Consider the following 20,745-nt stretch of genomic DNA (forward strand, 5'->3'; position numbering starts at 1 on the left):
TTTTGCTTTAAAAACAGAACTCAGAAAATCTTATTTCCTTCAAAAATATGTAAGTGCGCTTCTATTTTAGTTTTGATGGTTACCCCGATGTCCAGAAGTACAGACTGCTTGGAAAGTTTGCACAAACAGGGGCAGCAGTTTCACTTATTTTAAAGCACCACAAAGCAGCATTTCTCCACCAAGAGCCCTTCCCAGTAGCACATCTGTTCACTTCCGTCCTTTCTTCTATATATTCCATTTAAAAAATTGCAGCAAGAACTGGAACAGTGAACTGTTCCAACAGAAAATTCACTCAGCACAAGAGAAAACTAGGTAATGAGTGAACAATTCTAGATGGTTGAACAAGACTCTGTCATCAGTACAAGCACACTCTTTCTACCAAGAAACACCTTAACAGCTCCGGTAGCTGCACTAAAAATACAGAAGGAAGAGCAAGTGAAAGTTTATAGAGAACACTACAAATGTATACCTGAACTAGAAGGAACGTCTTCAGACAAAATGCAATGCTTCTGAAAACTTATCAATCCACGAAACACCACTGAACCTGTGAGCTGCTCTGAACAACACTGCTCCGCTAACGCTGCTGCTGTGTGAAGAAGCCAACACAAAAGACTTGAAAGGAGGTCTGAAAAAGTAACACAATTGCAACACTGGTAGTTACCTGCAACACCTGCATCTTGTTATGAAATCTTATTTGAACTAATCAGTTAACGTTAAACTATGTATTTGTAATCATTCAGGTCAGCTTAGAATTAGAGCAGTTTTACCAATGTAACGACTTACTTCCAGCACAAGAAAGCACCAACATCAGCTCACGCACAAGATGAAAGAACTCAACCTAAAACTGTACTTTCCACTGCCTTCATTCATTTAAAAAGTTTAGGCCAGCTAAGGACAAAGTTAGATTTATTATATTCGAATTCCTGACTACATGCCACATTGAGACCGCGTGAACACAGACAATATTGCCGATCTGAGTGCAATTCCCATCAAAATTATCACTAGATCACACAGAATTCAGGCCTGAAACAAGTATGAAATTTGAAACACAATGGGAACAATTCCAAGCTTGACAGACACTTCAAATGAGATCACTGTTTTAAAGCATTTGCTCCAACCTTCCAACTGCACAATAGCATTCACAGTGTCTGGCCAGCCACAGAAGTTATTTTGCTTATTCATACAGCCTTTGGCCCATGCTGTCCCAGTATCATGCTGCCTCTAGCAAAGCACTAAGACAAGACAATCCTGTTAAATGTATATGCATTCTGCAACCATTTAAAGCTTAAAGTCTTACTGCAGACATTTCCCTTCAGCCTTATGTCTGCAGCCCTCTTGAGACTAATTCAAACAATTGAAAAGAGAAACCCAAGACTCAACAGGGTTAAAGGAGACAATGCAGACTCTTCAAATACATCCCCTCGAAATCCTGAAAGGCTTTCAAAGACAACATCCACTTCCAGACAAACAGCTTCTGCTCCCCTTGAACTGGCTGGGACACCAAATTCAGTTCTGATAGTGTTTACCTCACTCTTCAGTCTGTGCTCTGAATCTTTTTCCCCCTCTTTCACAGAATCACAGGGGTTGGAAGGGACCTCTGGAGATCACCCATTCCAGCCCCCTGATAACAGCAGGTTCTACAGAACAGGCTGCATAGGAGAGCGTTCAAGCAGGTCTTTAGTATCTCCAGAGAAGGAGACTCCACAGTCTCCCCCAGCAGCCTGTTCCAGTGCTGTCATCATCACGGTAAAGAAGTTCTTTCACGTGTTCGTATGGAACTTCCTGCGTTCCAGTTTCTGCCCACTGTTCCTTGTCCTGTCTCTATACACTACTTACAAGAGTCTGGCCCCACTTATTTGACACTCGCCTGTCATATATTTAGAAGCATTGCTAAGACCCCCTCTCAGTTTTCTCCAAGCTGAACAGTGCCAGGTGTCTCAGCCTTTCCTGTAGAGAGATGCTCCTCCAGTCCCTCCATCACCTTTCTAGCCCTCAGCTAGACTCTCCTCTCTAACTAGTGAGCCCAGAACTGGGGAGCCCAGCACTTCAGATGTGCGTCCCCCAAGGCAAAGGAAAGGGGGAGTATCACCTCTGTCTGCTGGCCACACTCTTTAATACACCCCAGCATGCTGCTGGCCTTCTTGGCCACAAGGGCACACTGCTGGCTCATAGCCAACCTGGTGCCCACCAAGACACAAAGGTCCTTCCTTCTCTGCAGAGTCTCTTTCCTATAAGTCAGCCCCTAACAGGTACTGATCTGTGCGGTTATTCCTCCCAGGCACATCACTCAACACTTGCCCTTGGTGAATCTCATCAGGTTCCACCTGCCCCAGCTCTTCCATTTGTCTAGTCTCACTGAATAGCAGCACAGCCTTCTGGTGTGCCAGCCACTCCTCCCAGGTTCATGTCACCAATAAACTTCTGAAGACAGACTCTATTCCTCCATCCAGGTCATTGATGAAGATGCTGAACAAGACCGGACCCAGTACTGACCCCTGGCATCATAAGATAGAAGAGCTATTTGTGTTTATCAGGAAAAAACAAAATGGTTTCGTCTGATTCAGAAGAGACATTCAAATTTAAAAGCAAAGAAGACAGCTTCTGATTACAAGGCATGTCTCCAAGGACATCTCCTGCTTCACCTACCACTTGTGTACCCAAAGGAAAACAACGCTAGAAGATTTTGTCCATCAGGCTTCCCAGTATCTATGATGCAAGAGGACAAGGGATGAAAATGGATTCCTTCAAAACATGTTTACTTAAATTCTTGCATCCCTCCAGTTTTTCATGACAATACTCATCTTGCTCACAGCTCCTCAATAGCTGCAGAGGTAGCTGGGTCCAAAGCCCAGCAGTACTGCAGACACAGCAACAATGGATTCGGTAACTCTGGATCTCCTCACCTTGGAAAAGCAGGATGAATCCTCTTGATTCCTCTCCCATAAAGGACACTTTTTTTCCTCAGACAAATCATAAATGAAGAGTAAGCAGGGAAGAAGTTTGGTAGTTAATATCCCCACTCCTTATAATCCTTGCATACATAGCAAGGACTCCATCCCACATCCTCAGTCCCACACACAGAAAAAAAAGCAGGCTGCTGGAAGTAAAAAGCATAGCTTTTATCCTCCACACATTCTCTCAAAGTAGTGTCAGGCTGGGACAACAACTGCAAGCATGTGCACCTGTATACTTTCACAAGCCCTGATCACCCAGGACCTTGAAGAGAGCCACATTACAGCACTATTCTCAGTTCTGAAACCATTAACAAGAAAAACATGCGCAATGGGAAGAGACATTCAAAAAAATCTGAAATAGGCACCACCAGCTTACAGGTGGCTAAAATAAAGGCATAAATTAAAACTAAAAGGTGAAATCACAGGAGGTATCGTTTTGCAGGTTTCTTACTTCTGGACAGACAATTTAAATTAGAGGATGAAGAACCACATTTCCACTTTGACAACTATACTAACAAGGGAAAAGTATGTGGAAGAATAAAGATTGTCCCTCCTAAACTGGAAAGCTAAAGGTATTCTCCATTAAGATTCCGTAAGAGTGAAGGCAAACAAAACAGTGAAGGACGAAGTAATCTTAGTTACATCCCGATACTATTGCTTCAACGCATTTTTAGCTGCTTTATATATTTCAAATATTAATCCCCACTTTTCCTCCCTTGTACAAGGCCTAGAAACAGCAGAAAAATAGAGATGTGGTACCAATTGACTTGAGCTGCCTTGTTTTTTCTTCTCCACAATGGGCATGCAGGAAGAATCAAATCAAAAGGGACACTATTCAAACTTCTCAGTCAGTATTTTCCACCTTCTTAGAGCCAAGAGATTCCCAAATGTTGCTAACAGCCGTGTGAGGCTTCCATTATTTCTTAGTATTTTCGTTTAAACACACAGAAAAGAAGGAGTAAATACATCCATAAGCCATGCCAGGTAACTCAGTAAGTATAAGCAAGTACATCCAAAACCAGACTTACTGCATTTTCTTCTTGTATGGGAACTGTTGAGTCACAGCCTGAACCACTGATTGAGCACCTGGAGGAAAGACCCAGTCCGCCCTGAAAGCACAGGTGAAGGCAGTTCTCTTAGGCTTCACTTAAGGGCTGACAGCCACTGTGGAAGGATCTCCAAAAGGTGGAACTTTTCCCTGAGAACCCAGACTCTTCTGACATGGGTGAGTGATCTTCTTCCCTTCCTTTGCAGCACCTTTCTATCGTGCCAGCTCTTCCACCTCTTTTGTAATGCCTTTTCCATCATGTTGATCTTTCCAATCACTACACTTCTGAACATCTATTACAGATTAAAGCTATGTAGCTTAAGGAACATTCTTTACCACCTGAAGCTAACAGTCACTTCTTTTTGAAAACAGATTGAACACAGCTGGAACACTCTACCCAGGAAATCACTGCAATCCCATGAATGCAGCAGACTTTCACAGTAGCAAATGAAGAGAACTTTGTTTCCTCATCCAGCTATACAAGTAATGAATAATGCAACACAGACAGAACATGACAGATCCATATGCTGTACTGAAATGGCTTATGTGCAAATTTGTATAATCCAACTAAAAATGTAGAGAGAGAGAGACTTAAGTAACTTTCCTTCTGTAAAGTAACCTCAAACTTGATTGAAATCAGCACAAAAATCTAAACTCATCTGAAGTTTTGACCTCTGTGAATCAAATTGCTGCAAGAACAGAAATTCAAGAACAGTAACGTAAGTCAAGGTGCCAGAACCTCTTGTAAAACTTGAGATAAATAAATCATTTTTAATACAGATACTTTATAACTGTCTCCATAAAATAGGTTTCCAGGACCACGTAGCCTCCATATACTAGCGCTTTTGCTCAACCTTTTGCTGATTGAGATATACCTAATTTGTCTTCTATCTCCAGTGTTTCCCAGTAGTCCATTTTACATTTAATGCCACTAAACTGACTAAACGTTCCCCCTGTTCTTTATGGGCTAAACTATTTTTATCATTTAATGCAGAACCTTGTATTAGATGCTAAAGCTGAACTTATTACAACTTCCATCCAATATATTTATACATTTCTGTATTTATTTTCTATGTTCAACCCACCAAAAATTCTACCTACGAAGTATGAGATAAAGACTTTTTAACAGCAAATTCTACATTTTCTTTTTAATTAGTTTTGAAAGGCTGACTTACAGCTCTATTAAATCCTTCTCATTACATCAAAAGCTTTAAGTAATACTCCATTCCATAGTAACATTATGTCTATCTCAGTAATGAAACAAACAGCCATCATGGAAGTACACTGCCGTGAGAGCACTCTCAAGTACACAGAGTTCTATCCTCCCCAATTTATATTATTCTCTGCACATCTTCCAACTTTGATATTAAAGGAAAGGCAAGAGAATTGCTCACAAAGTTGCTGAGAAGTCTCAGGAGAGCATGAAAGCAGGAACAAAGTCAATGAAACAGCACACAGCCCTGAATAATTTCATACTTTCCTGCCTTTATATGAATGCACATCAAGTTCTAGGAAGTCTCACACACCCCAAAAAACTAAGACATTCTACAGGATGAAAATGAGCCTGGCTAGAGAACTGCAACATGCAGCAGAGAACAAAATTTTACTTAAAGAATTTTAAAAGGTGGAAAATATGATACTAACATTATCTGACTTAAGATGCCCTTGTCTCTAGCACGGGATAACCTATGTGTTTTTATTTAGCATTTCACAACAGCCATGGATGATTCTGAGGCAGTTGCTTTCACATAGCACCCGTATTTGAGACAAGGAATTAAGACCTTGTTCTTCTCTATCACACTTTATAACAGACCTGTCAAACTTCATTACCGTGCCATGAAAACCGAAGGCTGACCTCTGTCAAGCACTGGATACCTGAATACATCACACGCAGACTTTATAGCATGACATTTCTCTGTCATGGAGACAGAAATCCACATTTTGAAGCTTTGCTATTTGATTCATCATGAAGTACTTACAAACAGCATCAAGTCCACTTTCACAGGATGAACACTGAACCTGGGAGGAAAGAATAACAGCCTGACAGGCCTGGGGGGAGCAGAACACCCTGAGAACCAGACCATAGAACGGCCTGGGTTGAAAAAGACCTCAAAGATCATAGAGTTTCAACCACCCTGCCATGGGCAGGGTCACCAACCACTAGACCAGGCTGCCCAGAGCCACAGCCTGCCTGGCCTTGAATGCACCCAGGGATGGGGCATCCACAGCCTCCTTGGGCAACCTGTTCCAGAGCATCACCACCCTCTGGGTGAAAAATTTCCTCCTAATATCTAACCTAAATCTCCCGTTTTAGTTTTAAACCATTCCCCCTTGTCCTATTCACTATCAGTCCATGTAAACAGTCATTCCTCCTCCCATTTATACACTCTCTTCAAGTACTGGAAGGCCACAATGAGGTCTCCCCAGAGCCTTCTCTTCTCCAAGCTAAACAAGCTTAGTTCCCTCAACCTTTCTTCATAGGAGAGGTGCTCCAGCGCTCTGACCATCTTGGTGGCCTCACCTGAACTCATTCAGAGGAAAGAGCTCTGCATCTTTCTTGTCCTGGGGCCCCAGGCCTGGATGCAGTACTCCAGACGGGGCCTGTCATGGTTTTGTGATTTGTTGTTGTTGGTATTCCACATCATAACATCATGTAAAGCACTGGCAGTTAAAGAGTGAATGTCCTGTTTTCTGCAGACTGCCTTTTTTGGGTGCTTGGTTCTCCGAGGGGGAAGGGAGGAGGTGCACTCCCCAGGGGTCTTTGCATCTGGAGGGAGCTGGCGAAGCCACCTGGCAGACCGGGAGTTTTCTCTTTGTTATGCAGCGGATAAGCACGTGGTCCCCTGCAGCTTATGGAGTAAGAACCTCAGCTTTGAACTCTGTTTTGATTTATTGGCCTCACTTTCAGTATCATATTTACTAAATTAACATTCCTCCTCAGACTGTTGGCACTGTTGTATTTTAGACCCGTTTACGGTTTTCCTACGCTTTGCCTTTTCCCTTTGTTTTCCCCAGGGTGTGGATCCGCAGGTCCCCTGCCACATTAGACACCAGACCAGTTCAGGCCGGCCCCTAAAGGGTCGACACTTTTTTTTTTCCTCCTTTCTCTCTTCTCCGGGCCGGTGGGCCTGCTGTCCCCCTGTCACAGACACAGATCCATAGATAACGCCATGACAGGGCCTTACAAGAGCTGAGTAGAGGGGGACAATCACCTCTCTCTCCCTGCTGGCCACCCCTTCTTTAATGCAGCCCAGAACACAGCTGGCCTCCTGGGCTGCAAGCACACACTGCTGGTTCATGTCTAGCTTCTCATCCACCAGGCATCAGTAAGCCACTGTTCAGAAATGGTACGCACCTTCCCTCAGGACACTTCCATCTTGCTAAAAGAGGGTGCTTTCTACAGAAAGTTCTGAAGCACAACTGTGGTTACACAAACATTTCACCAGGAGGAAAATATAAAAATAGAAATCCACCAAATGTAAGCACTGGAGACATGCTCAGAGTAGACAACAGCAGTCAGTGCAAGGGGAAATCTGGATGGTTTACAGACCTTGCAGGTATCAGACAGGTTCTTATACTGTCCTATATGATCACACCTTGCCATTCGACACAAGATTCTCAAAGAAGTTAGAAAGGCAGGAGCTGCACTACTTAGTTTAAAAGTTTAAGTAGCAGAAAGGAAAAAAACAGATCCCAGTTTCCAGGAAATTTCCATCCGGACCACATTAGAACAGGTTCTTCACTAAACTGTAATAGTAGCAGCTCCGAGTTTGGAAAAGGCTGTTTCTTTAGTTGCCAACATGGTATACCTCACATAGAAGACATGTCTGGAAGAACACTATTTACCCCACGCATCACTAGGACAGTAGATCTTTTAAGCTCTGCTCCCCAAGCTTTAAGTCTGCATCTTTAAAAGACTAGCGTAACTAAGACTGCAGACAAACCATTCACACCTGGAAATGAACTCAAATACGCAGAAGTGAGGATGGCCAAAATCTGAAAGCAATCGAAGTGCTGTACTGTCTCACAGAGCAAGGATTTTCTCTCACACTGTGGCTAACTAGTTCTAGGAAAATGATATTTCTTTGAACTAGCATCATCATTCTGTCTCTTACACTGCTGCAAAAAAGTCAAGATCTACTGGAACTAACTTGCAACTGTTTCCTAACGTGCGGGCCAACATCTCCAGAACCTCAAGCCCCAATAGCAGTAATCTGTACATCCTTGCCTGAAAGGTCCAAACTGCATGTCACTGTCCTATTACATACGTATAACATTAAAGAACAGAGGAGTAAGTTATTTTTAAATTAACTCAGAAGTCAAATGGGATGGTTGTTTATTTCTTTCACTCAGAAGGCATGCCACACCATTATACATTAAACAGACCATCCAGACAACACTAAACTTCAGAAGGCTGAAGGTTCATTCATTGCTTAGTAACATTTGGGGGGAAAAGTAGTGGAGAAGTAAGTTCAAGTATGCTTACTAACAACAGCAGTAAGGATAGTTCAAACCTCCTACTGCAAACTTGGATTAAGTACTGTATGAAATGTGTAGGTACTACAACTTACCTCAAGGTCATTTCTGCAAGACAGCACTTGGGATGAAAGATATGCAAGTGCTCAGCCTATGTACAATGCAAATATCAATGCATAAAATGTTTACAACTGTTTTACACTTGGCAGAGAGTACACACCAGGACTAGTTGCCCAGGGCTAGCAGTAGCTCTATTTACAGATATAAGCTAGTTAATTTACAGAAAAAACATTAAGAACACTGGTTTGAGTCTCATGACTGGAGGTCATTTAATCACATGAACTCTAATGACTGACACTGCAAAGACTTGCAAAGGCCGGTGCATGGAAAGGCTGGAAAAATTAAAGGCGCAAACCTAAAGTCAAGAGCTAGAAGTCACTTTACAGAGACTTCATGTCAAGACAGATATGGACAAAAGGAGGATGAGATCAGGACACTGTACAAGCAAAAGCTGAAAACCAGCCTCCTGACACTGAAGATATTTCATCCCCAAACAAGCTTGTGGTACAACAATGACCTCTAATCTGGAAGATGTAGACTACTGGTAACTTATTTCCTAGTCTTTGTCTCAAAACTACCACAATTTGCCAAAAGAAAATCACTAAGTAAACTGTATGCACTTATGTTCTGTGTCACACAAGCACATGCAGGTTCAGGTTTTTCCTTCCTCACAGTGCACCTCATGCAACTGCTCTTTAAGGATTATACTGTTTGCATACGAACAGCTTACTGGAGAAAGGACTCAGCATAAGCAAGTACCAGATCTTCTTTTCTCAGCAGCTGGTAAAGTTTAAAGCTCCTAATACTAATGTAAAGTGTCATTAGCATTGTTTCAGTGACTTATTCAAAAGTAAATTCTCAGAAGGTTGCTAAAATCTTCAAGAATTGTAATAAAGGCTTGAAAAAGGGATGAGCCAAGTATTAAGATTGCTATTCGCTTCAATTTTCATTGGTGTGAGATAAAGCGGTTCTTGCATTTTGTTTTTAATGGAAATCCAAAAGCAGAATGCCTAGACATCAAGCCCATACCAAGTTCAGAGAAAGCTTCCTTCTCCCCTAGATCTACAGACAATGACAGCAGCTCTCAAAGCTGTATTTCATCTAGCTGATGAAATTGCTAAAAATGTTTAGGTACAGAAAGTGCTTAAACACAAAGTTTCTCAAGTAGCAGAGACTGTCCTCACAAAAAAGACATTCCATATGGTAACTATTTTTATCCTGTTAAGCATCAGAGGTTAGAGAAATCACAGAAATGTCTCCAAACTACCAGCTCCTCAGCTGATTTTTTTTTTTTATCTTTCACATAAAGAAAAAGCAAGTTGGAATCATTTTTAGAACTAAAAGAACTCAGACTCAAGAACTGTACATCTCCTTCTAAGTACATTCAGCTTCCATAACTTCTCAGTCTTCCTAGTAAGGATTGGAGGAAAAACAAGCACGATAACCTTTGGCAAAAATACCTAGAACATCTACAGTTGATTAGCTGAGGCATATTACAGCTGGTTTTAATTGACTGCAGCTGCATCTAATGAATCACAAAGAAAAGCCTTCTGCTACAATACAAGCAATACAGCTCAGAACTCAGTGGCTGCATATTCACCAAGTTACCAGCAATCTTTGGTTGATTGTCCTCAGCATCAAGTACAGAATGATCTTGGTACTGTAGCAAAGCAAGTGCAACATACAACATACTGCCCTGTTTTATAATCTCTCTGGAAATATCACTGCCATGTTATCAGACCTGGTAAGCAGCCTGATACGTTCACTGCTGCTAGTAGATCATGTCTCTGATTCCTCAGGCCCACAATAACTCACCTGCTTTATACAGGGAAAAGCAGCAGTCCTCTTTCCTGTAAAAATAATTCGTAAGCAGATACCAACATAGGAGCCTGAGATCAGCCACACTGAAATTGGGTGAACAAACTAAGCTGACAACAAGACTATCATACAAACCCTTCCAAGAGGAGAAACTATGGGCAATCCGGAAATATCAGTCATGATGCAGCTTAGGTGAATACAAAAATCATGTTGGGATTCTAGACACAGAACTGTCTAGATTTAAAACAAGTGGGTAGTAAAATAAGTCTGCGACTGAACTCAAGACTTCAGAATATTGTCAGTTTTCTACACAAAGAACTTCATGCTTGAGTAGCTTGTTGGTAGCCAGTGAAAGTAGTCAGCTGGCTACATTTGATATACTAGCACATTTTTATGAAAGTTATAGTTAAGACTGTGAACTGAATAACACAATCCCAATCTCCACCTCTATTTACAAGCATTTTTTCCAGTCTCATAAAACTTCTTAGGTCTGCACAGTCTCCTAACTAGTCAATATGGCTACATGTCAATCAATGTATCAATGAGCAAAATGCTCCATTAAAAAATAAAAAATAAACTTAATTATGAGACACTAAGTAATCTAAAGCATTCACATTTAAATGCAATTACTTGATCTTCTTTCACCTTCTTTATAAGAAAGGGAACAGAGAAGGAAGGAGAGTGGTGCAGGAGAAGCTTCAGAGATACTGAAAGTTTTCAGCTCTGACAAAGATTTATCCATATGCTGAGTACTTCAGAAAAGCACCATCTTTATGGAAAATCAGCAAGCTTAAAGGTCACTGTAACAAGGAATTAACGTATGCACTCTACGTGTGAGAAGATTCACAGATCTACTGAGGATATACGGCAGGAATGGAGGGACAAAAAAAAGCTTTTGGTTCTGGTAAGTACAACAATAAACTTCTTGTTTACATTACAGAAAGCTTCAAGCTTACTTCATCAGTCAGAGGAAGCATGCCATTAAGTCAGCATCCTTACAGAAACCCTTCAGAAGCAAGCTAGATGAGCCTCATGAAGAAGAGGGAGATCAACCACACCAATCCCTCACACAGCAGCAGCACTTCAGAAATGTCTTCCAGCTGAAGAGAGGTGCTACCAGGTATTCAAAAACAGGCTCACCACTTGAAAGATAATTTTTGGTGCTGTGCAAAAAAAATCGAAAGGGAACTGAAATTTAAGAACAATTTCAGGGTAAACACTTATATTCCATTCAGTAGGAGTATCAACAAATCAATCTAAGCATTATCTGTTTGGCAAAATGCTCTAAAACCTACCTTACAGCAAACAGCAAGTACTTTCACACACACACTCTGCTCCCAGCTTCCTACAACCAGGAAAAAAAGACAGAATACTGCGTAAGAAAATATCTTTGAGCAGTAAAAAGCAGAAATCCCAGTAAAAAAGTAGAAGAAACTATCCTCAATTCTAATGTTTTTTTTTCCTTTAAAAAAATAGTAAGTGGTGCAGTCTCCCAGCTGTCACACCAGTCTGTTACATTCTAATTTGCTTATGCAAAGTACAAATTGTTATATTTTTCTACCAAATTCACTACAGTAAGTGGATTAGCTACAGAGACTAACATTATTAGCAAGACTTTTCTCCTAAGCACTGAGAAGAGGTATGACTTTGGGGGTGGAGTTCATCATTTATTGAAGACAGGTGTCAGAGAAGCAGCAGTAAGAATCTTTCTACAGACCTCAGCAGGGAGTAAGTGGTAGGAGTGATTGGGCTGGCTGAGAGAGCACACTTGACAAGGAGAAAAGTAGTATCAGATGTTTGCAAGAATATTACACTGGCTTTTCTTGACCCAGAACAAACTGCAACCCCACAAACTGATTTAGTAGATTTTATTCACCTCTGGGTGCAATCTGCTCCTGGGACTCGTTCCTCCTGGTTTTCAGTTAAGTGTTTGCAAATTATTCAATCATATATGACCACGGGAGCATACTAAGAATGTTTCCCTACCTACCACCTCCTTAAAATAAATTCCTTCACCCCCCCAAAGTTGCAATCTCTAACACTAGTGCTTGACAGGACTGCAGAGAACTAAAGCAACACAGGTCAAGTTTGCAGAGGGAATTCAATCAGAAGGCACCTATGCAAGCACTGAATTTGTCACCCAATGAGAGCAGGGTATTCTGCTGCACAAGCTTAAGTGTAGTGTTACCCCAGAAAAACTCAGAATAGCCCCTTTTCATTCAAGTATCTCACAGTAAAGCCTAAAAATTAAGTGCTCCTGAAATTTCATATGTATTTTAAACTGAACAGGAAGTCCCACATCTGCATTGTATTAGTAACACTTACATGTACAAGCTTGAAGAGGAAAATATCCCAAGTCAAAACTGACAAACAAATCCCATTTAATGCTGTAAGTGATGATAATGACAAAAGCTTTCATTGGGTAAGCTCTAACACACTGGGAGCCCTCAGCTGCACAACCTTTGACCTTCTCAACTTGCACACTTAAGTATTTCACTTACCATCTTAACAAAAAGGCTGTTAACAATCTTTACATCCTCCTATAGTCGAGTTAGTCAACAGCTTTTTCAGAAGCGACTTTTACATATACAATACCACAACTGACAATCTTGGGATGACTGGGAGGACAATCAAATCATTAGTCCTAGGAAAAACATGCCTTCATCTAGTCTGGAAATTCTCTAGTTCTATATACAATACTATTTCTCCCGTTAGAAGACTTTTTGGAGCTTTCTAAACCTAGGGAAATTGGTATATTATTTAAATGAAAGAAGACTGATGTCCTAGTAAGGGAGTGGTAATCCTAGGGTTCATCAAATGTATTATCACCTGCAAGAAGCAGAGTTCAACAAAAACAAAGCCAAACAGGTTAAATGAGTTTGAATTATTAGAGAAGACTTCACAAAAGGCTCCAAAAGAAATTCTCTGGGTGAAATTTAAGCAATAGATCAAAAGCCCTCATTCTGCAGACCTTGCATTTTTCAACCTCCAGAAATAACATCTTCTGTTTCCCAGAAGTTTTCTGAAGTTGAAATTCAGCTCAGTAAAGCATCATACACACTACTGTTGGAATATGTGCCCTGGCAGCTATTTTCCATTTCAATGCACTGACTTGACAAGGAACCAAAAAGTCCAGAAGGCCTGAGTGAAGAGAAAGCAAACAGTATTCCTCTATGATACACTTTCAAATTGTTCCCATGGAAGATGGGCAGAATACAAATATCTGATTTTAACTATTAATGATGCAAACCCTAGATGCTATTACCCAGGAGATAACATTTGAACTTGTTAGGACGCTCATTCAACATCTTATTTCATCCCACTTCTGCGATATTGTAATGGCGCTTCTATCATCAACACTACACAAGGGATCCATTTGTACCTAAGGACACTGTGCTAAGTCTCACAGCTTTGCAACAGCCCCTCACATCTTTGAGCAGCAAACAAAAACAAATCAGGAAGAAAAAAACACATAGTACTATGGTTAACTCACACGACAGCATCAGGTGGAATACCCAATAACTCTTCAGTTTCCTTTTCTGCTTTCTCATATCAGCAATTCCTGATGTCACACCTGCAACTTCAAACTCATTCAAAAGGCAGAATTCTTCATACGTCAAGTTTTAGAGCAGAAGCCCAAACCATACAGTGCTTGCACAAAAACAGGAAATCACAGATATGACAGCGATAAGCAGCAGCCACTTATAAGTATCAAAAATGAGTGACAACTTGAAATCAGTTTACATCTCAAATTTAATTTGTGTTCAAGGGAAGCCATTTTGCATCCTGACACTGCTCCAGTAGCCCTATAGCATAAGAAATGCTGCATCAGAGGGCTGTTTCTTTAAGCAAGCCTCTTATATACCAGTACCAAGTATGTCACCCAACTCCAGCAGAGGCATCACATAAGAAACTAAAAGCTTCCCTGTATATGCTTTGAGAAAAACCTCACTTTAAAAAACAGTTGTTTTCAGCAGGAGATGACAGGAGCTTACAAATAACAAGTCCAGACCCATCTTTATTCTGGCTTTTAAAACATGTATTTTCAGACTATCTACTACTACAGAGGTCTTATGCACTCAAGTTTTAACACATCAGAGCTTATCCAGCACACAGTGTGCCATACTACCTTTACTTCAAAAAAACAACACCAAACTAACAGAAACATGCCAGGCTATGCTACCACATTTCATTAGGCTTCATTTGGCTGCCCAGAGAAGCTGTGGATGCTCCATCCCTGGAGATAGCCATGGCCAGACTACATGGGGCTCTGGGCAGCCTGATCTGGTGGGTGGTACCAGCCCATGGCAGGCGGTTAGAATTTCATGGGCTTTCAGGTCCCTTCCAACCCAAGCCATTCTATAATATGATACCATTCACTTCTCCCAAAATGCCACCCTATCCAGGTGCCTATTAGGCACCCTATTAGGGTGCTCTTGTGCCATTTAAATTTATTAACATATTGGAAGAAAATCAGTGTGAGCTCAAAGAATTAAACCCTTACCCTCCTCCTCAGCACAATCTGTCATAGAGGGGTAGCACTGTCTCACAACCAGGAAATCTCACATAATAGACCATTTTCAAGCTTATTAGAAGTGTTAACGGACATGAGGCCCAAAATAGTAACTTCTCCTCAGTTCATAACACTTCATGTTTGTACAGATTGCTGAAGTGCTTTTAAGTCTATTTTCTATTCTTTGCACCAGCTCAGCTCAACTGATGCACAGGACACAAAGTTTTGGCACAGAACAAAGTTATTTAAACACTGACAGTTATACGCAACCTAAAACAGATGGCTGGTTCTCCTGTGAATTTAAGACTTAAGATTAATGCAAGTCTGAATGTGCTCATCAGGCCTATTTTTCTGATAACCTAGGTAAACTAATGAACCCAAATCTACAGATCCACAGTTATTCATAAAGACCACCCTACATAGGTTCAGCTTCTCTTCTAACATCTGCTGTTCCTCCAACTTAGAAGTAATGATATGAGAAAAAGTTAAAGCATGGGACGTTATCACAAATCATCCATCCAGACAACTGATATGAGAGCTTCTGTCCAAGTAACTTCACTCTTGCTCGAACCATACAGCCAGCAACTCTACTTTGCACACTTTGTCCCACTAAGGACGCCACTGAAATGGTGGGGTTTTTGTTTTGTGTTTCTTGGGGTTTGTTTGTTTAAGTTCCTAGGATTTTAAACTCCTAGATTTTCTCCTCTGTCCCAGATCTATAGTATCCCTCATTAAGTCTTCGCAGAGCTACAAAGTGGGAACTCTAATTGTCATGTTGTTGGTATGCTATACCGTACCACCCAACAGATCTCATCATTAGTATTTTTTCCCCGCTTAGGAATCAGTATTCAAATTAGAATGACACAATGCTTCAGTGTGTTAAAAAATGAGTGAGAACTGACCAGAAAAGTAAATACAATTTTTTAAGCATTTTTGTAACAAGCAGTCTGTTTGTAGTGAGTGAAGAGATAATTGCAGTTAAGTGTCTTTAGCAATGGCTTCTACAAACAAGCTCTGTATAGATTTACTCGGCTATCAGTTGTTTTCAGTCTTCAACAGCTTGTTATGTATTTATGGTATTAGTCCTCTTTTACAACATCAGAACATTTTTTTCAGGCAACTTCAGCATAAACTGTTTCTTACAGTGGAAGATTACTTTTCATCTCTTAATGTCTGTGGAAGGAAACTCCAGGCCTATGTGTGACTGTTACTGCGGTTCTGACAAGGTTAAAAATAAGCTCTAGACCTTGCAGACCTCCTAGCAGAAACGTTCTTTGAAGTAAATCTTCAAAACTAGCACTTGGCTAATATCACACTAAAAATGAGGGATCTACTAAAAAACATCCATCATGTAGTGCTTCCCTCTAATACAACTCATTATATGAAAAGTCATTATGAATGAAACAGTAACTTCAAAAAGAATAGTCAATCAAGCATTCTATACCACAGATAGTCTCCAGTTATAGCCTCACAACTTGTAGAGAGAAATAAACACACATAGTTAACTATGGTGTTTCTGGGCACACAGTGGGTCTGATTTCAAGGTACTTCTGAACTACTGCCCCAAGCTGCATTTTTAAATATAGGGATATTGGCTGCTCTTAGATAAAACTCAGGAACTTCTCAGTAACTAAGTCTAAATAATGTGGTTTGGAGATCTTTACTATTGTCAACAAAAATTTATTATCTGTAAAGCAGAACTAAAAGCAGACCAAAAACTCTTAAAAAATAACTTATACTCTAACACAGAGAGAGGAAAAAGCACTGAGTTGGTTTTTTCCCTCAGATGCTAACATGTTAGCCCATTCCACAACACACATACTTTCAAACTATGGAAGTTAATCCAACTTACCAGCATTGCTAGAGATTTTGTTCAACTTGACAGTCATTTGGAAAGACAAAGGCTCAAAGACCAAGACCTTACAGCTGCACGGTGCATGGCACCTGCTAACAGTGGCCATGGAAGAAGCGGAGGTACTCAAGCGCCTTCATCTTAATCCTTCCTGGTAAGACTAGTACAAATATCAGTTGCAGGGAACTATGGAAGACTGAGCCAGACAGTGGTATCCAGCGAAGAGACAAGAACCAACAGGCAAGTAGAAATACACATAGCTCTTAAGCACAAGACTTTTCCACATGATGAATGTGGCCAAGCATCAAAGAGGTTACAGAGATACAGAATCTGTCAGGGCAGAGTACGAGAAATTTTAAACCCAGCTAGACTTGGTGCTGGGCATGGTGCTCTATGTTGACCTTGTTTAAAGGCAAGGATTGAAATGTGTTATAATAACCATCCCTAAATGTGTTTAAAAACCATTTGGATGCGGTGCTCAGCAACATGATTTAATGGTGGGTTGTTAGAGTTAGAGTAGTACAGTTAGGTCACGGTTGGACTTTATGATCTTTAAGGTCTTTTCCAACCTGAGCAATTCTATGATTCTATAATATACACAAATACTGAAGAATAAGCGACTATACTGTCCATGTGTGCTGTGATGATACCTTTAACATGTCCCTTACAGAAGGTACTAACAACAGACAAAGGAATTACTTGTTACTCAATCAGCTGGAATAAATGCAGAAATAATTCACATGCTTGAGACACCATTAAAAAAGTCTGTCAAAATAGCACTCAATTTTTAAAATACTAACTCTAACACTTACTACGCAATCAGATTAGAACCTTTTACGCAGACCTTCCCCTACCCTTACTTATTCAACTCTCTAGTTTTGGCTTATCAGGCAAAAGAAAATCTAGAAAAGCAGCACTCTTAATGCAACGTTGAAGCACCCCACCTATGCTCAGGAGGATAGCCTATTTTGTTTACCAAACAACATTTTTCTCCTAAGTTTAGACTTAAGAGACCTGCCACTGTTTCCAACATGCATAAAGAAGTAAAAGCAAGACCCATGTCAAAAATCTTAATTTCAAGAGTCCTGCCAACACTATCCTTAACTTCTACGGAAGCCACTTCACTTAGCAAGTTAACAAACTTAGCAAGAAAGTTTGAGAAAAACCTTTAGGCTTCAAATTTTTGAGTAAAATATATTCATTTGATGTTTCTGAAGTTGTATCTCTAAAATTCTGCTCTGACATTACTAATGCAGTCTACCTCCTTGAGGCTGTTTGTGACAGCTTCATTATCAACTAGAGACAGACAAAATGTGTCATGCCTTTACGGAGGCTTCAGAACAGAGTTCTTCACTTTTAAGGAACAGTTGTACATGAGCTATAAAAAGAGAAAAAAACACACTTGGGAATGAATTGAAGCAGAAGGAAATTGCCGTGAACAGCAACTGTTGCTTAATCCATTGTGCAAGTTTATCACTGTTCTGGTTTTCTGGGATTTCTTTCTTCCAAATATCAAATATTGCCCATGAAATTCGTCATCTGAGACTGCTTGGTGAAATCTCCCAAAAGCACTGAATTTTACAGTTGTGTTATAATGAATGCAAGGCCAGGATGGATGGGGCTTTAGGTAACCTGGTCCCATGGCAGAAGGGTTGGAACTAGATTGTCTTTAAGAACCCTTCCAACCCAGATTATTCTACAGCTCCATGAAATAATTCAGAGCACTTGCTAGGCTGAGCCCATCCAGGTTTTCCTCTTACAGCAACCCCTGCAGTGCTGAATCAACCAAGCACCTCCAACTTCAGTTCAGTGTCATAGTGTTTTTGCTCTCCTGTCACCCTGCATTCTGAAATCTACAGGTGCCACAATGAGATACTTCAGTACACTTTTTCAAAATGCTGGACAATGAAGCGACTGGGCAGCAGTTCAGTCGTACCAGTTAGCTACCAAATAATTTCCAGTTTAGCATCTACAGTCAACCCTGTCACCAATGCTTACTTCAACACACAAAAGCCTGCCTGCTTAGTAGAACCATAACCACTAATGATTAGCTGAATCTGAGCAAGACACTACTGTTTTGCACAAGTTAAGAAAAAAGAGACAATGGAGAAGTAAGGCATTCAAGTACAAGCATACCACCTCTATTTCGGCACAGATAAGATGCCATATTCTTAAATCTACTTACGTTTGTCTCTTTCCACATAGAATAGGGTTTTCAAATGCCACACGCATTATGCATAAGGACTAAGAGTAGAGTGGAAACAGTAAACTGCTAACAATCCTGGTGTTGCATAACCAGTGGTCACAGCTTTCTTAATGTCCCTGCTACTGCTGAGGGAGAAAACTGTCATTAGAAACATCATGTACTAGAATCAGCCACAACTACTCACAAGTGGGCACTTCTGCTCCCAGGAAGTCCACACAGAGAATCAGTCAAGTAAGAACTCCAGCACTGGCACACATTTTGCTTGTACTTCTTGACTCATCTCACAGAAGCAGAACATGAGATTTATATGTAAATAAGTTTAAATCATCTATCTTGCAAAATACAATAGGCAGAAAAATCACTTGTTTTCACTGGACTGAAAAGGAACACAGCTACAACCCCAACCACTTGCTCAATGACAGTAGGTCAAGCAAGGAACGGGACTACCCTGAAGTTCTCACAGCATCCACTCACCTTCTCCAAATCAGACAGTGTTACAATGAGAAGTAGACAGCTTCATGGAAGGTTACACACTGCTTCTCATGAAATAAAGTGGAAGATGGTTGAAACTCAAGTCACTTACAGTCTGTATGTTACAGAATCTCTTACCTACCCAAATACTTGGTGACTGAGGATTAAGAAAGGACTAGAAAAGCATAGGTCTGACATCAGACACCGCCTCCAGAAGTGTTTTACTAATATACAACAGTAGTAACACAGGTTTCATAGGTGGTTAAACTTAGATTGAGCAAGATTAGTTTTGTAATGCAAAAAAAAAGCAGGAAAATGTTGATTAGCCAGCAAGAAGTTGTGCTCTGTATACACCCACACAGCACAGTAAGTCATAAGTACTTCCTAGTCAAGGAAAAGCAAAGCAGTTCAAGGAAAATATACTGCAGATAACTATTGTAAAGCGTGCTTTTAGAAGGAGAGTCATTGAGACCGCCAGCTGCTCACTGTTAAAGAGATGTATTCCAAATGCAAATCTTTATTAATAAACAGATGACAACACCCCGGGTCACTTGAGAACCAGACCCTGAAGAAAAGCTATTATTTATTCATAAGATGAAAAACTGTAATTCATTGGACAGAAAATACATACAAAATCCAAGCAGGCATCTTCAGAAGAACGTGATACAGCATTCCTTTCATATGATTCCCTCTTGACATCACTTGGGAAAGCATGAGCTTGCAGGTCTTGACTATGTAATAAAGAAGTTACTGTGGCAGAACAACCTATAACTACCTGCTTATAGAAAAAGTATTACATAAAAACAGCCAAAAGTATCATCTGATGACTAGACAGATCTTTTTTTTCCTGTTCCCCATTATATCAGTCTGTTTCCAATCTTCTCAAGTTCCCTCTGTACCAGTTCACATGACTAGATCCAGAAGCTCTGGCAGAACAAGGTTCCCCAAATCATCACTGTATTTAGATTGTATGGCGGGACCCTTACTAGCCCCACCACAATCTATTCTGTCCACTTCAGTCACCTCCAGTAAACTGTAAATGTTCTCAGGATTAAGCAACAAAGGGCTTCCCCTGAGAAAAGTGGGAGTAAGACCCCCTCTAACTCCCATTTTCTTCGACAAATACTATAGTTAATATTCTAGTTACATTCAAACTCAAAACAAAAGACGCTACACTTCAACACAATAGCTACTTAACAAGAGCCTGATGCGAGAAGCTGTAGTTTGTCTCTTCTTCCTCTTTCAAGACCTTTTGGTTCTGAAGTGACACGACTGTAGAAGACAGCTATCATCTTGGCTTCGATCTGCACAATCCCAAATGTTAACTGAATTGCTGACCATGAAGTA

General features: G+C 40.5%; 1 protein-coding gene across 11 annotated transcripts in view; it reads right to left on the reverse strand.

The window, feature by feature from the left end:
- The window catches only part of ELAVL2 (ELAV like RNA binding protein 2), an 80,045-nt gene that overhangs the window by 54,067 nt on the left and 5,233 nt on the right, over nucleotides 1-20,745 (reverse strand). For 8 of the 11 annotated variants that reach the window (XM_021381348.1, XM_021381351.1, XM_021381350.1 and 5 more), the window contains exon 2: nucleotides 11,652-11,701. The exons of 1 other annotated variant lie outside the window; for it this stretch is intronic. The gene's annotated coding sequence lies outside the window, so the exon portion shown is untranslated. Of the gene's footprint in view, nucleotides 1-11,651; nucleotides 11,702-12,232; nucleotides 12,370-20,745 lie in introns of those variants that run through there. 2 more of the 11 variants (XM_021381343.1, XM_021381353.1) reach the window with 2 other exon arrangements.

The sequence above is a fragment of the Numida meleagris genome, chromosome Z, assembly GCF_002078875.1.
Source record: "Numida meleagris isolate 19003 breed g44 Domestic line chromosome Z, NumMel1.0, whole genome shotgun sequence".
Classification (NCBI taxonomy): domain Eukaryota; kingdom Metazoa; phylum Chordata; class Aves; order Galliformes; family Numididae; genus Numida; species Numida meleagris.